Source organism: Mauremys reevesii, linkage group 4 (genome assembly GCF_016161935.1).
Source record: "Mauremys reevesii isolate NIE-2019 linkage group 4, ASM1616193v1, whole genome shotgun sequence".
In the NCBI taxonomy this organism is placed as follows: domain Eukaryota; kingdom Metazoa; phylum Chordata; order Testudines; family Geoemydidae; genus Mauremys; species Mauremys reevesii.
The window spans coordinates 22787658-22802147 of NC_052626.1; the positions used below are offsets into that span (position 1 = coordinate 22787658).

At 42.5% G+C, this 14490-nt stretch overlaps 1 long non-coding RNA gene across 1 annotated transcript in view; it reads left to right on the plus strand.

Moving 5' to 3' along the window:
• LOC120405234 overlaps positions 1-13911 on the plus strand; it is a 101648-nt gene extending 87737 nt beyond the window's left edge. The window contains exons 3-4 of the long non-coding RNA XR_005598451.1: positions 12137-12223; positions 13877-13911. This is a non-coding gene — a long non-coding RNA (uncharacterized LOC120405234). The remainder of the gene's footprint in view (positions 1-12136; positions 12224-13876) is intronic.
• The last annotated feature ends 579 nt before the right edge of the window (positions 13912-14490 follow it).

The window sequence follows — 14490 nt, forward strand, 5'->3', positions numbered from 1 at the left end:
CTCAGGACCATAGTCACCTCCACCACCCAGACCTCCAGTCACTCAACCTCATGGCTTGGAAACTTTGTGGTTAAACCCCATAGAGCTCCTATGCTCAGAGCCGGTAAGGGAGGTTCTACTTGGCAGCAGGAAACCATCCACCAGGACCACTTATCTAGCCAAGTGGAATAGATTCACTTGCTGGTGTGCCCAGCAACACACAACTCCACTCCAGGCATCTATACCACTTATCCTGGAGTACCTTCTGCATCTCAAACAGCAGGGCCTAGCAGTAGCATCCATCAAGGTACATCTCACTGCTGTCTTGGCCTTCCACTCGGGAGTGTCTCTACGCTCCATATTTGCTAACCCTATGGTAGGATGTTTCCTCAAGGGCTTGGAACGTCTATATCCACAGATTAGACAACCGGTTCCTGCATGGGACCTTAACCTGGTCCTTGCCAGGCTCATGGGGCCCCCTTTTGAACCACTGGCATCTTGCTCCCTGCTCTATTTGTCATGGAAGGTGGCCATCAAAGCCAGGTGGGTGTCTGAGTTAAAAGCTCTGACCACCGGCCCACCCTACATGGTCTTTCACAAGGACAAGATGCAACTCAGGCCTCACTCAGCCTTCCTTCCCAAAGTAGTGTCACAATTCCACACTGGTCCAGACATTTTTCTACCTGTCTTCTACCCTAAGACTCACACTGGTACCCAAGAGCAGAGGCTGCACTCACTGGATGTTTGGCGAGCGCTAGCATTCTACATGGAGCGCACAAAGCCATTCAGGAAGTCGAACCAACTGTTCGTGGTGGTAGCAGACCAGATGAAAGGACTCCCAGTCTCATCTCAAAGAATATCTTCCTGGATCACATCCTGCATCTGCATGTTACGAGTTGGCCAAGGTCCCAGCCCCAACTCTTACGGCACATTCCATAAGGGCACAAGCTTTGTCAGCTGTGTTCCTGGCCCAGGTCCCGATACAAGAGATCTGCAGAGCAGCAACTTCGTCATCGGTACATATGTTTACCTCTCACTGTGCTATCACCCAACACACCAAAGATGATGTAGCATTCGGCAGAGCTGTGCTCCAATCAGCGATTACTTAACTCTGACCTCACCTCTGGGATAGAGCTTGGGAATCACCTGATTGAAACCGACATGAACAAGCACTAGAAGAAGAAAAAATGTTTCCTCACCTTCTCGTAACTGTTGTTCTTCGAGATGTGTTGTTCATGTCCATTCCAATACCCACCTTCCTTCCCCTGTGTTGGAATACTCGGCAAAGAAGGAACTGAAGGGGGGTCGGGTTGGCAAGGTCATATATCGAGTGCCATGAAGTCGCCACTCCAGGGGGCTCCACACCCTATCTGATGGGAGTTGCTCAGGGAAAACTTTCCAACAACTGTGCATGCGGCGCTCGCACACCTGATTGGAATCGATATGAACAACATATCTCGAAGAGCAACAGTTACAAGAAGGTTAGTAACCATTTTTTTCTTTTTTAAGCTCCTTTCCTCTAGAAAGATGATCTGAATGATGCTGTCCCCTGCATGGTCTCTGAATGGTATGCATGCTTATCACAGGATGTCACTGTAAAGGTATCCAGTTAGGAATGACCCTTCCCCACCTTTCTGCATCTTTGTGAAAAGCTGTCTGTGCCTATCCAAAGTGAAATGTTGCACCAAAAAGGTTCCTTTTGTGTAACATGGTGCAAGCAATGCCCTTAGCATGTGAGGAGTGGCAAAGGAAGGGCACAAGAGAATGCAGAATGTATGTGTAAGTACCAGAGAACTTAGCAAAACATGACAACACATGGGTAAGCACCCTTTGATAGCACACCCTAAGCTAACCCCATTGTTAGAGGCAATGAATCCAGGTCAGATGGGAGAGAGGATGTCAGTAATATGCTGCTTGAAGAGGAGAAATTTACTGTTTATTGCTGAGTTAGAGTTCATAAAAACAAACAGGGATACAGAATCAGTGAGTTGCTTGGTTGAAACTTCAAAATTCTCTGGAAATGAACAGCAGCATTTGGTGAATAATTACACACCCTTGGGGCCCAATTCTAGGAGGCAATAGCAGCTGAGAGTACTCAATACTGGAGTCTTTGAGCGATGAAGGAGTTCAGTGCCTTGCAGGATCAGACTTCTAGTAATGGGGTAAAATTCTGGCTCCATTGGTGTCAATGGAGCCAGGATTTCAGCCATGGATTCTCCATATTAACGGTTCAATGTATTTTCCTTAGTTCACATAATCTCAGAGCATTGGATACAGCTGTGTGAAGAGATTTACACAAATCTGGGACTCCACTGAGTAGTGGCCAACTGGGGTCTGCTGCAACAATAGAATTGCCAGGTTAGAACAGAAGGCCCCATGACCTTTTGTTTCTCCCAATGAGAGGAAGCATTTGTTTGTACTCAGGTTGAGTACCCAGGCTAAGCATGGTTTCTGGTGTAGTTGTTATTGATTATTAAGTGGTAGTTATACCTTCTATTGGGTAACTTGCTTACTGTATGATACTGCTTTCTTCTGCTCCTATCACATGCTTCCCCTGCTCATCGTACACTTGGCTTCATGCTTAGATTGGGGTAACGGCTGGTCTGCTAGAAGTAAGCCTGCACAATGGTTGCCTGGTCTTGCTTATATTTTTATTTTCTGTCTCCTTTCTACATGACTGGTGGACAGCAGCATGTTTAACAGATGGTTTTCACAAGCTATTGCATAATTATTTTTCAAGTGGCTTCTCAAAGCAGATGTTCCCATGACTTTGTTCTTTCCTCTATTGACACTTTAACACAAACAGCCGATTCAGTTGCTGCCGTCCTTAGATCTAGTGAAGAAAATACCATAGCAATGATGTTGGTTTTCTTTTCAGGCTATTTGGCAAAAATAAATGTGTGCAGGCACCATCCTCCTCCCATTGTCCCTCATCGCTAGCACTACTTACAGATGTTATCTCTGGGCCTTTCTGCTATATGTGCTTGCTGTCTTTCTGTGATCCTTGCCCCCAGTTTAATATGTGACCTCCATTTTCCTCTGGGTCTCTGCTTCTTTTAATAATATCTTGAGTCCTTGCTCCTTGGCACTTCCAAGGTCTATTAGCATATTCTTAAGCCAGCATGAATCTCAGTTTGTTATCTGTGGTACCTTTGTGCACAGAGACCTCAGCCCATCACAAGCCCCTTTGGTATGACCTTAGGTACCTTCGGGCCTAATAGCTCTTGTCCTTTTCCTCCAAGAGTATAGAGTGTTGTTATTGGGGTGCTCTACTGCCCATTGTTTAGAGCAGTGGTTCTCAACCTTTCCAGACTACTATACCCCTTTCAGGAGTCTGATTTGTCTTGCATGCCCCAAGTTTCACCTCGCTTAAACTACTCACTTACAAAATCAGACATAAAAATACAAAAGTGTCACAGCGCACTATTACTGAAAAATTGCTTGCTTTCTCATTTTTACCATATAATTATAAAATATATCGATTGGAATAGAAATATTGTACTTGCATTTCAGTGTATAGTATATAGAACAGTGTAAACAAGTCATTGTATGAACTTTTAGGTTGTACTGACTTTGCTAGTGCTTTTTATGTAGCCTGTTGTAAAACTAGGCAAATATCTAGATGAGTTGATGTACCTCCTGGAAGACCTCTGTGTACCCCTGTTTGAGAACCACTGGTTCCATGATAACCCTGCATTCTTACAAGCCACACAGTAAGATCACTTCTTGATTTGATTTTAATCTTGTTCCTTCAAAGATAAAGTGACTGCAGCTATTAGTGAAATAAAAGGCAGCCCAGGCCAGTGTCACCCAGTCATAATTTATCATTACGTAGGATGACCTTCAGCACCTAATTCTAAAATGACGATAAATACTTGAATCGAGAAAAAAAATCTTCTGGTAAATCCACTTCATGACTTAGTTTAAACATCATGATTTTTACCTCCAGGATATGCCATATAATTTGATGATATAGCAGTCCAGTTGCATATTGGATTTTGTCTGGTTCTGGTTTATCTACTGACTGCATGCTATTTGGTCTGGTGGAAAGAGTTCTGTTTGCTTCATCTTCAATTTTGTCCTCTTTCTTTCCCCAGGAGTTACTACTGAATTCTGAGGGAAAGGAGGACTTTCATGCAAAGGTGTTAGCAATGCATAATGCTATGCCACCTTCTTCTTAACCATGTTGGCTGTTGGCCAATATCATTTCTATTGCTCTATTATTTCATCAAAAAGTATCCCAAGAAAGATAGTAGTGGAAGCTGTATCCCTTGAGACTTTTAAAACTAGATTGGACAGAACACCAAAAAGATGTGCTGTGAGAAATAACGCATATTGGTAGTGTGATAGACCCAGGCCAGTTGGGTACCACAGAATAGCAGAAGGCAGATATACTGGCCACTGGATTAACAGTTTTCTGTTCCCTGACTAACCAGAGCAGGGGCTGCTCCAGGCTAATGAGAACACCTGACTCTTATTAACCTGCAAAGAGTCAATTGAAGCCATTAAGCTAATGTGACCACCTGATTCTAATTAAGGCCCCGCTGATACTATAAAAAGGGCTCACTCCAGTCAGGCAGGAGAGAGCCAGGGATCCAGAGGAGAGGAAGTGCGGCTGAAGGGCTGGTTAATGAAGATACCCTCAAACCATCGGTAAGGGAGCCCTAAGGTAAGGGTGAAGAAGGGAGAGGCAGGAGACCTGTGGGGAAGTAGCCCAGGGAAATGTAGCAACTCTGGCAGTGAAAGGTTGGTTGCCAACAGCTGCTACCATTAGGGTCCCTGGGCTGGAATCCGGAGTAGAGGGCAGGCCTGGGTTTCCCCCAACCCACCACTACAGGAACATCTCCTGGGAGGGGGGAAGTCAGGCCCCTGTCAGGACAGGAGGCTAAACTGTTCTAAAATAAGCCCCCAGCGACAACAGAGACTGTGGGAGTTCTCTCACCAACCTCCTTGCAGGCCTATGATGAAAAGGGTTCAGTAGACTGTAACCCTGGCCCTAGAGAGAGAAGGGCTAAGTGGAGGGTCACAGTGAGCCACTGAGGCTAGCATAAACTGCCTAGAAGCGCAGGACCCACGGGGGCAAGGTCAGAGCTCTGCCACAGTAGAGAAATGGACTGGATGGTAATAGCTCTTTCCCGTCTCTAACGTCTGTGATTCTACTATTGTCTGTCACAGCAACAGCCATTTGCTAGTGTCTTTCTGATTGCATGATGAAATTTGTCAGCACCATTGCTTCTGTTCTTGGCACTGAACACCAAGATGATGGCAGAAGGGGAAGACAGCTCACCTGAGGGATGGAATGTTACTGCTGCCATAAATCCTCAAGCCCCTTGATTCTCCAGTTTCAAACAGGAAATGTTTGAGATTTCAGCATATTATATTTTCTTTGCTCCTTTCCCCTTTAGTTGTGGGTGAACATTTTGTCCTTCCGTATCTCTTGCGAACAAGAACAACCCTGAGATAAATCACTTTGTATTGGCTTTATTGTGGCACACGTGTCTGTTTGTGCAAAGTTAATTTGTACTTTCCTTTTTATTTTGTTTCGTTCCTTCACTATTTATCCTCCGCAATAGCCTCCATGTTGTGTGTGTGTGATTGTTGGTGATCATGTGAGAACTGCCTTCAGCTTGGAATTTCTGTTCCACCATTAGCCATCTAATTATCCATCCATTCATTAAGATGTTTTACCTATATTATCTAACCTTTCTAATCTGTTTTTCCTGGTGAGAGAGAGAGACAGAGAGAGAACAAAAACATGGCCACAGTCTTGCAAATAGATTTGTCTGGTCTGACTCTTATGCCCATAAGGATCACTCTCCGGGGTTAGACTCATTGAGAAGACAAAGTTTGCTAATTTTGTTGTGTTAATGAAATACTTAAAATGCTCTAATCATCACCATCACAACAAAATAGAGCTAGTGACTGCTGTACCACACAGTATTTCCTTCTTTTCCAAAACATCATCCAAGTCTTTCTTGAATTAAAGTACACAACTTACTTTTACTGTTGGCTGCATAACTTTTGGCAGTTTGTTCAATATTCCAAGCAAACTTTGTATAAAGAAACTGCCTGAATTGTTTATGGGCTTGTCCTGTTGCCCAGAGTTTAGTTCATGATCTCTTATTTTCAAATAGTTAAAAGGTAGTTAAAGGGACATTGTAGTTAAAGGGACATTATTAAGTAATTAGAGAGTTTTGGGGGTCTAGGTGCAGTAGGGAAAAGATTTATAAACCTTATTGTGAACAGAACTGTGTTATGAATAATTTAAAAATAAAAGAAAATGGGTATTTCTATTTAAATATTACACGTCTGTGTCTTTACTATGCAGTGTAGTGACTGGTTGAAATTTTCACAGTGAGATATGTCTATATCTCCTAGACTGCTTTGAAAATTTCAACCTAAAAACAGAAAAGCAAAACCAAATGGTCAGATTTCTCTCTCCAAGTTGAGTGAAATGCAAAAAATTGAGCAGCCTGAGTGAAAGTTGTAAACAATTGTAATCACTTGTGTTTAAAATTGTTCCACACTCTTTCACGTTTAAAAATCTAAGAGATATATTAATAAGAGGGGCATAAATATTTTTGTGTCACAAGGTAGAAAATGTGCAAATACTGGCCACATGTTGATCTAGTGTAAAAGCTACTCCTCCGCAGAGCTTACATGACAAACTCCACATCCCGCCCAATGCCAGCAATAGCCTCTCTGCATGAATAGTATGTATTTGGCCTTTGCATTATTCTGGCCTGCTGGAGAGTGATGGTGGATGAGGGAGCCTCTGTTTTAGGACCTGATTCAGCTCCCATTGAAATTAACTGGAGTTTTCCCAGTGATTAGAATAGGAGCAGGATTGAGTCCTAAGGCAGCAGAGTGCTCTGGCAGTCCCCTAGAACATCCAGTGAAAATTTCCATGGCAGCTATTGCTGCTCAGAGCCTCAGCATTAGTTATATGCCTAGGAACGAGGAATGCAGACCATACCTACTGAATGGGCGACAGTATCTTAGAAAGCAGAATGGATCAGAATGGACAAGCAACTCAACAGAAGCTCTTAGTGTGATATTTTGACAAAAAGGGCTAATGCCATCCTTGGATGTATAAACAGGGGAGTGCTGAGCAGGGGTAGTACAGTGATTTTACCAGTGCATATGGGATTGGTGAGATCAGTTCTGGAAAAGTCCATCCAGTTTTGTTGTCAACATTTTAAAAAGGATGTTGAAAAATTGGAGAATTGAAGAAAAGAGCCACAAAAATAACTCAAGGGCTAGAGAAAATGCCTTAAAGAGCTCAGTCTTTTATCTCATCAAAAAGAAGATTGAGAGGTGACTTGATTAGTGCCTAAGTATCTTCAGAGGAAGAATATAACAGGGCAAAAGGGCTGTTTCATCTAGCAGAGAAAGGCATAACAAGAACTGATGCAGGGGCTGTGGAGCACCATTTAACGTTTGGGGGGGGGACAGATTTGTTCACCCCCTCTCTACCTGCCCCTCCGCTTCTCTTCTCAGATGCCCCCTTCTCCTCCTCATCCCATGAGCCCATACAATACACCCACCCCCTCCAAATGTGAGTGAGTAGCGCTGTGCCTGTTCAGGTTTGGCCTGCCCAAAATGTGATTGGGCCATAGCCCAGTGCTCACTCCATGGCCTATGCAATGGCAGGAAGCTGAAGCCAGGCAAATTCAAAGTAGAAATTGGGCACAGTTTTTTAGCAGAGAGGATGATCAACCATTGCAACAAGATACCTGGGGAAGTGGTGGATTTTCCATCTCTTGATGTAGACAAATCAAGATTGGATGCCATTCTGGAAAATATGCTTTAGCCAAATGCAAGTTATTAGACTCAATACCAGGGTAACTGGTAGGTGACATACAGGAGAACAGATAATCTAGTGGTACCTTCTGGCCTTAAACTTTATGAATCTATGAATTAAGTGCAATACCAGTCCACAGCCGCCACACCCCAAAGAGTTGGGGGTCGTGCAGAGTTGAGGTTTGGATACCAATAATAGAATGGCATGAGGGTAAATCATCTCCTTGCATTGCAAATACTGGGGAATGGAACAATTCCACTGAAGAATATGCCAGACAGATGGTGTGGAATGGAGGAGGGGTGCTAACATGAAGCCCAATGATCTGTGTCTGAAGTGTGGATCTTGGGATGTCTGCACAGAACACTTATACATCCTTATGGCAGGACCACTGACTCTGTAGCCACTATCAGTGACTTAACATAGGTAATTTTTATTAAAGGGAAAAAAATCAGTGAGAGCAGGGACCTAATGTTCCTACTTGTTTCTAAGGCATCTATCACACTGTTGGTGCTAGCCAAAGAAACAGTGATTAAAAAAATAAAAGGAATAAATTAAAAAGGAAAATATTGAAAAGTGAAGCATTCAAAAGTCAGGAAATAGCAGAGTTGTTTGCCCTCATGGCCTTAAATCTGCCCCCTCAGGTGCATTTGCATTCTGCTATAGCCAGAATGTACACGATTACATTGTTTTTTCTGCAGGACTCCTTCATCATTCAGGGTGAGCACTTAAGTAGGATGTAAATTGTTCATAGGCCTCGTTCTGGTCCTCAGCCACGGTGTGCAGTTTGGATGATATGAAATCACTGAGGTAGTTGCTCATTACTGCTCAGTGAGTGGACCATGGCTTCATTCGCTACACATCATCCATCTTGTACAGTGACGGTATGACCTAGAGTCCATTGGCAGGCACCATGATGGATAGGGCTCTGGACTAGGAATCAGGAGACCTGGTGTAAAGGATTGGGATCTATCTTATAGTACCCTCCTCCTACCAGACCAGGTTTTGCTCTTACTGAGCCAGCTCACTCCCTGGGGCAATTCTGACTGAAGCTCCCTCACAGAATACAGGGAAGCAGTTTCCAGCAGGATTAGTTGTTTTTATTTCAAGCCTCTTTAACAAAACAAATCAAAATCACACAGATTCTTCCCTTAAAGTCTGTGCAGGCTGAGTAGTCCCTTCCCCAAGTCTGTCCCTCACACCAGTAAGCTCAGCAGCCCAAAATTCCCTGGTTCTTACCTCAGAGCCTCCATAATAAAAGGACTTCACACAGTCTCCTTTCTGTCCATTTGGTTCTGGAGCAATTCTTCTCTGCAGCTGCTTCAGCAGCAGTCCATTAGGCACACAGCCACAGGCCACTCAGCTTTCCGGAGGTTATTGCTATCTCCCTCCCTCCATTCCCCTGTTGCCTTCTTTTATGAGGATCAGGCAATTAAGTTCCAGTTCTTTGCCCAGATGCAAAAGGCTGGGCTAATCATCCAGCTGCAGGCCTCTGACCCCAGAAGACAGTGCTTCTATATCGTGATGCCAACTTTTCCCAACCTAGCGCAAAAAATTTCCCAAATCTGGTGAAAAATTCCCAGATAAAGTTTTTTACAGTACTTCTATATCATGGGAAATTTCCCAAAACCTGGGAATTTGTGAGTAAAATGTTTCATCTTGGGAAATTGGGAATTTTAATTCAAAACATTTTACTCACAAATTCCCAGATTTTGGGGAATTTCCCAGGATATAGAAGCACTGCCAGAAGAATGGTATCCTTTATACCTTCCCACCTGGGTTCTCTTCCTGCCTCTGCCACTGGACTGCTTTGCAACCTTGTACTAGTCCCTTCACTTTTCTATTTCCTCTGCCATGTCTGCATTGCCTTTTTAGATTGTAAGCTGTTTAGTGTAGGGACTATCCCATACCCTGTGTTTGCATCAAAGAGCTAAAATGTACAACAGGGCCTACCGCAATGGGCCATGATCTTGGTTGAGTCCTCTAGGTGCTAGTGTAATACAAATAATGAACAACAATAACAATCAGTGTTAAACTCCACAGTAGTCTTCATAGTGACTTCAATGGGCTTTGTATGAGGGCCTGAATGAAGAAGGGGTCTTATGAGAAAAATATTTTTTTTCCTGATTCACAGTCTGTCCTAACGTCCTAGCATCTTAGGGCCAATCCCATCTCTAGTGTTCACTTACCTGTTGTGAAGAAAGGAATGGGATGGGAGGCGGGGGAGCTCTGCAGGCATGCTGGTTAAGTTGCATACAGCTGCACATCATTCGTTTTGTGAGTAGTGCCTTAATGCCAAGTTACAGAGAGGTATCTAGGAAAGTTCAGAGCTTATCTGAATACTCCCCCCCCACACACTACAAGTATTCTGAAATGTGGACTGGATGGTGTATACCTTTCATGAGAATAGAAACAATTGTTTGTGTTCAGACCTCTCTCCATTTGAGTGGGTTGGCTATTTGAGTAGTCTTATATTCAGTCACTGTTGAGCCTGGTACAGGGGCAGCTCTTTTTCCTTGCCAAATAAAATATGTTTTCCTATAGAACCTGCTTTCAGAGGAGTATGTGGAGCATGTGACAACTTCAAAATTATGGCTGTATATGTGCAGCTAACACATAAATTGCAGGGAGTAGTTACTCCTGAATTCAGATCAGATGCCATGGCAGGTCACATTTGAAAACCATTTATTTAACAAGAATATTCCTTTAAGTTTTGCATGCTTTTTTTTTTCATTGGGAAGAAATTCAGAGACTAGCTGATGGTGGGATAGCTTAAAAATAATTGTAACTAGGAACTGGGCCATGATTAAAGTTGTTCAGCTGTTCGTTTTATTGTTTGTTCCCAAAACCTTAAATGCACTCTTGGAGAACAACAACAGCAGCTAGCATGTAACTCCGTGTGGGCCAATTCCTGCGGTCCTCCCTCGGACCTTTCTTACTCAGGCAAAACTCCTGTTGAAAGGGACTGAGTAGGGAATGCAGGATTTGTAACTATATATTAACCATTTTGTAATAGTAAGATGGAAAACTACCATGCAGAGGGAGGGGGAAAAACAAAACAAGAAACAAAAGCAAACCTATCCTACAAGAACTCTTAGAACCTGGGGGAGGTACAGAGCAGAATACACTGTGAAATCAACTTTGGAGAATACTTTATGGGTCTCAGTTACCTTATTTAAATACCTCTGGCCCCTTTGAAGCCAATGGGAGTCTTGCTAGTGATATCAGTAGGGTCAGGATTTCACCCCTACAGTATAGCAGTAGAAACGATTGAGAAAACTAAGGTAGATATACAGAAGGCAATGATCACCCACCGGAGTAAAACTAATCTTGTTTTTACAAATAGGAAGTTGTATTTTCTGTTGCTCTTCCTTAGGTGTTGTACATTTTAGCTCTTTGATGCAGAGATTGACTTTTTATTTTATGTGTACACAGTGCCTAGCACAATGGGGTCCTGATTCTGTTTGGAGCTAACATAATGAATAATAATAATAATAATAATACTTAATAAAATATTGAAATAATGATCTAGCAAGCTACATAAATATCAGTATAGTACATAGCACTTTGGCCAAGATTTTCAAATGTGGGTGCCTAAAGCTGGACTCCTAACTCCATGTTTATGCACCTAAATGTGTGGCTTGACATCAGTGTTGCTCAGCACTTTTGAAAATCTGGCCTCTTATTTAGGTACTTGTGGACTTTAGAGCCTGACTTTAGTTATCCATTTTTTAATATCTTGGCCTCTTTTGCTACCTGCAGAACTGCCATCTTTATAAGATCAACAAAGAAACTTAAGGAGCTGAAAACTGTGTAGTTGCTGAGTTCAGAAATGGTGAACTATATTTAGAGGATGAGACTCTAAAAAGTCCATAAAGGTAGGTAACCTAGGTGTCCAACTCCCATGACTTTCAATTGCTGCGGAAAACTTAAGGGCTTATCTACGCGGCCCTGCAGTTCAGACTATGGGGGTGTGAATTGCAGCATGCTGTGCTTTAACTCCCCCGTGTGGATGCTGCAGGCATGAACTAAAAAGTACCCAATTCTCATTAACGTAGTCCTGTTTAAAGAGGACTATGTTAACACAAACTTAGGTACCTTTTAGTTTGCCCATGCAGTGTACACGTGGGGGAGTTACAGTGCAGCATGCTAGTGCGTGTTGGAATTCACATCCTCCTCACAGTCTGAATTGCAGGGACATGTAGACATAGACTAACTCATATAGGCACTTTTGAAAATTGTACCGAAATAGCATATTTACAGATAGCTGTAGTGGATACAGATTGTATGTTTCATAGAAACCTATTTACTTTAAAGTATTTCTTTACCAAAATCTTGATGTTGCATTTCTTACAGAGCCAGAACTCCAATTAACTTCTGTTTGGATATTGAGTATGCAAGGAATGCAAGATTGGATCTTGTTCGTTGTTAATAGTAGCTACTGTAAGTATAATTTGAACCTTTCCCCTGTGGGATAAGTATTGGAATCTTATAAATTCCTTAACACACTATGCTCTATGGGCCAAATTCCTGTCTCACACACAGTAAGGGCCTGATCCAAAGTCCATTGATGTCGGTGGAAAGACTCCCATAAATTTCCATAGGCAGTGAATCAGGAGTAACTGAGCCGAGGGTCAAGTCCACTATGCCATGCAATACAGTCTCGTTTAAGTATTGTATGTCCATCAGTATTTATAGAAAATATTAAACACTTTAAATTAGCCAAAATAATAAAAATTTCACTGGTATGATATAAAAAGAATGGACTTTGTTCTATTGATGTTTTAAAACTTTAATGTAGTGTAGTGAAAAGGAGACTGAATATTTTAGTTTTGTATCATTAGAACCAGATGGCATTCCAAAACCTTTTGGCTGAAAGAGAGTTGGGGAAACTTATAAAATCAGGCTAGTCTGAAGATGTGATCAAAATTGCTATATCTGATGATATGCCCAGTTTTACAATGTGAAATACTTTGGCCTTTTTCCTGATATCTTGGTAACATGTTACACAACTTAGTTAATTATAAGAAACTCTTTTTTTTGGACAATACTGTCATTATTGTTCTGTTTTGGAGCTGGAAAAAAGCAAGAAAATTGTCCTAATACAGCAAAGTAGAGCATCCCAGAAAACATTGCAAACATGGTCTAATGAGGAGGTAGTATGGTTATTACTCATCATTGACTCTCCCTGTATTTTTTTCTAGGCCAAATTTGCTTAACTGGAAAAAGTCTAATCTGAGACTTGGTTCTATATATCCTATAATAAAGTGTATTCTCCTCCATCCTAAAGTTTGGAACAGTGATAAATCATTATTCTTTTTGCTACAGAAGCAGCACCATTAATAAATCATTCCATGGTCTTACAGAAAGCAGTTTTCCAGGAGAAAATATAAAACCATGAAATTCCAAAATTCTATGTTAAAATAATATTCACTGTCAGACTTACTGTGACAAAAGCAAGTTGATTTTCATCACTAATTTAACCTAAACTCAGTCAGCACAAGATTTATAGTAGCCTTCCTCCTACAAACTGAAGTGGAATGGACACTTGTATAAATGGCCAAATCCTGCTTGCCTTATTTCCTTGATTACCCCCATTAAGATCAGTGGGGATGATTTTCCTGAGTCAGTCACATAGGATTTGGCACAAAGAGTTTGAGGGAAATGAAGTTAAAAGGAAATACACCAAACTGCTGTTAATATATATAAAAAAAGACAATTGGGCATAATATTTTAATAGATTCATCTATACTGACATCTGAAGGGACCTTTGTGATCATCTAGTCTGATCCCTGTATAACACTCATCCAGTAATACTGCATCAAGCTCGATAATTTGTGATTAAACTTGAGCATATCATTAACTGGTCTGCTCCTGCAGCTCTAATGGTTATATAATATTGTATTCAACTATCTCAGATCTTGTACTTGAGCAAGAGTTTGCTATATTTATTTTTCATTGTGGTCTTCTACTAAAATGTTTGAGCCAAAAGCTCTTACCTCAGTTATGTGAGTAGTTTCATTGACTCTAATGAGGCTACCTGCATGGGAAAGGCTGGTCTTTTATGTAGGTTTTCATTCTTTCATTCGATTTCAGTATCTAAAGCAAGGATCTCAAACTCAAATCACCACAAGGGCCACATGAGGACTAGTACGTTGGCTCGAGGGCCACACCACTGACACCTTTTCATATAAAGGTACAACCTCCTCCAGCCCCGCCCCCACTCCACCCCTTTCATGAGGCCCTACCCCTTCCCCACCCCCATTCCAACCCCTTCCTCAAAGTTCCCACCCCAGCTCCGCCCCCTCCCTGCCCCTATTTCAACCCCCAAATCCTCGCCCCTGCCCCGCCTCTTCTCTACCTCCTCCCCTGAGTGCACAGCTTCCCACTCCTCTCCCATCTCTCCTCTCCTGTCTGGTGGCGGGAAGCTGCTGGAGATAGGCAGAGGAGCGGGGACTCAGCATGCCGGGGTGAGGGGGGGCAGGTGAGGGGAGCTTGGGGGGCTGCAGGAAATAACTTCGGGAGAATGGGGGGGAGATGCGGGGAGCTTGGCGGGCCACAGCAAATACCTCCGCACGCTGCATGCGGCCTGCTGGGCATGTGTTTGAGACCCCATCTAAAGGATGAACTATTACAAGTGTTGCAAAGATCATACAAGCTGATTTCAATGGCGTTACTCAATGGATAAGGGCTGAAAAGGAACAGCAATA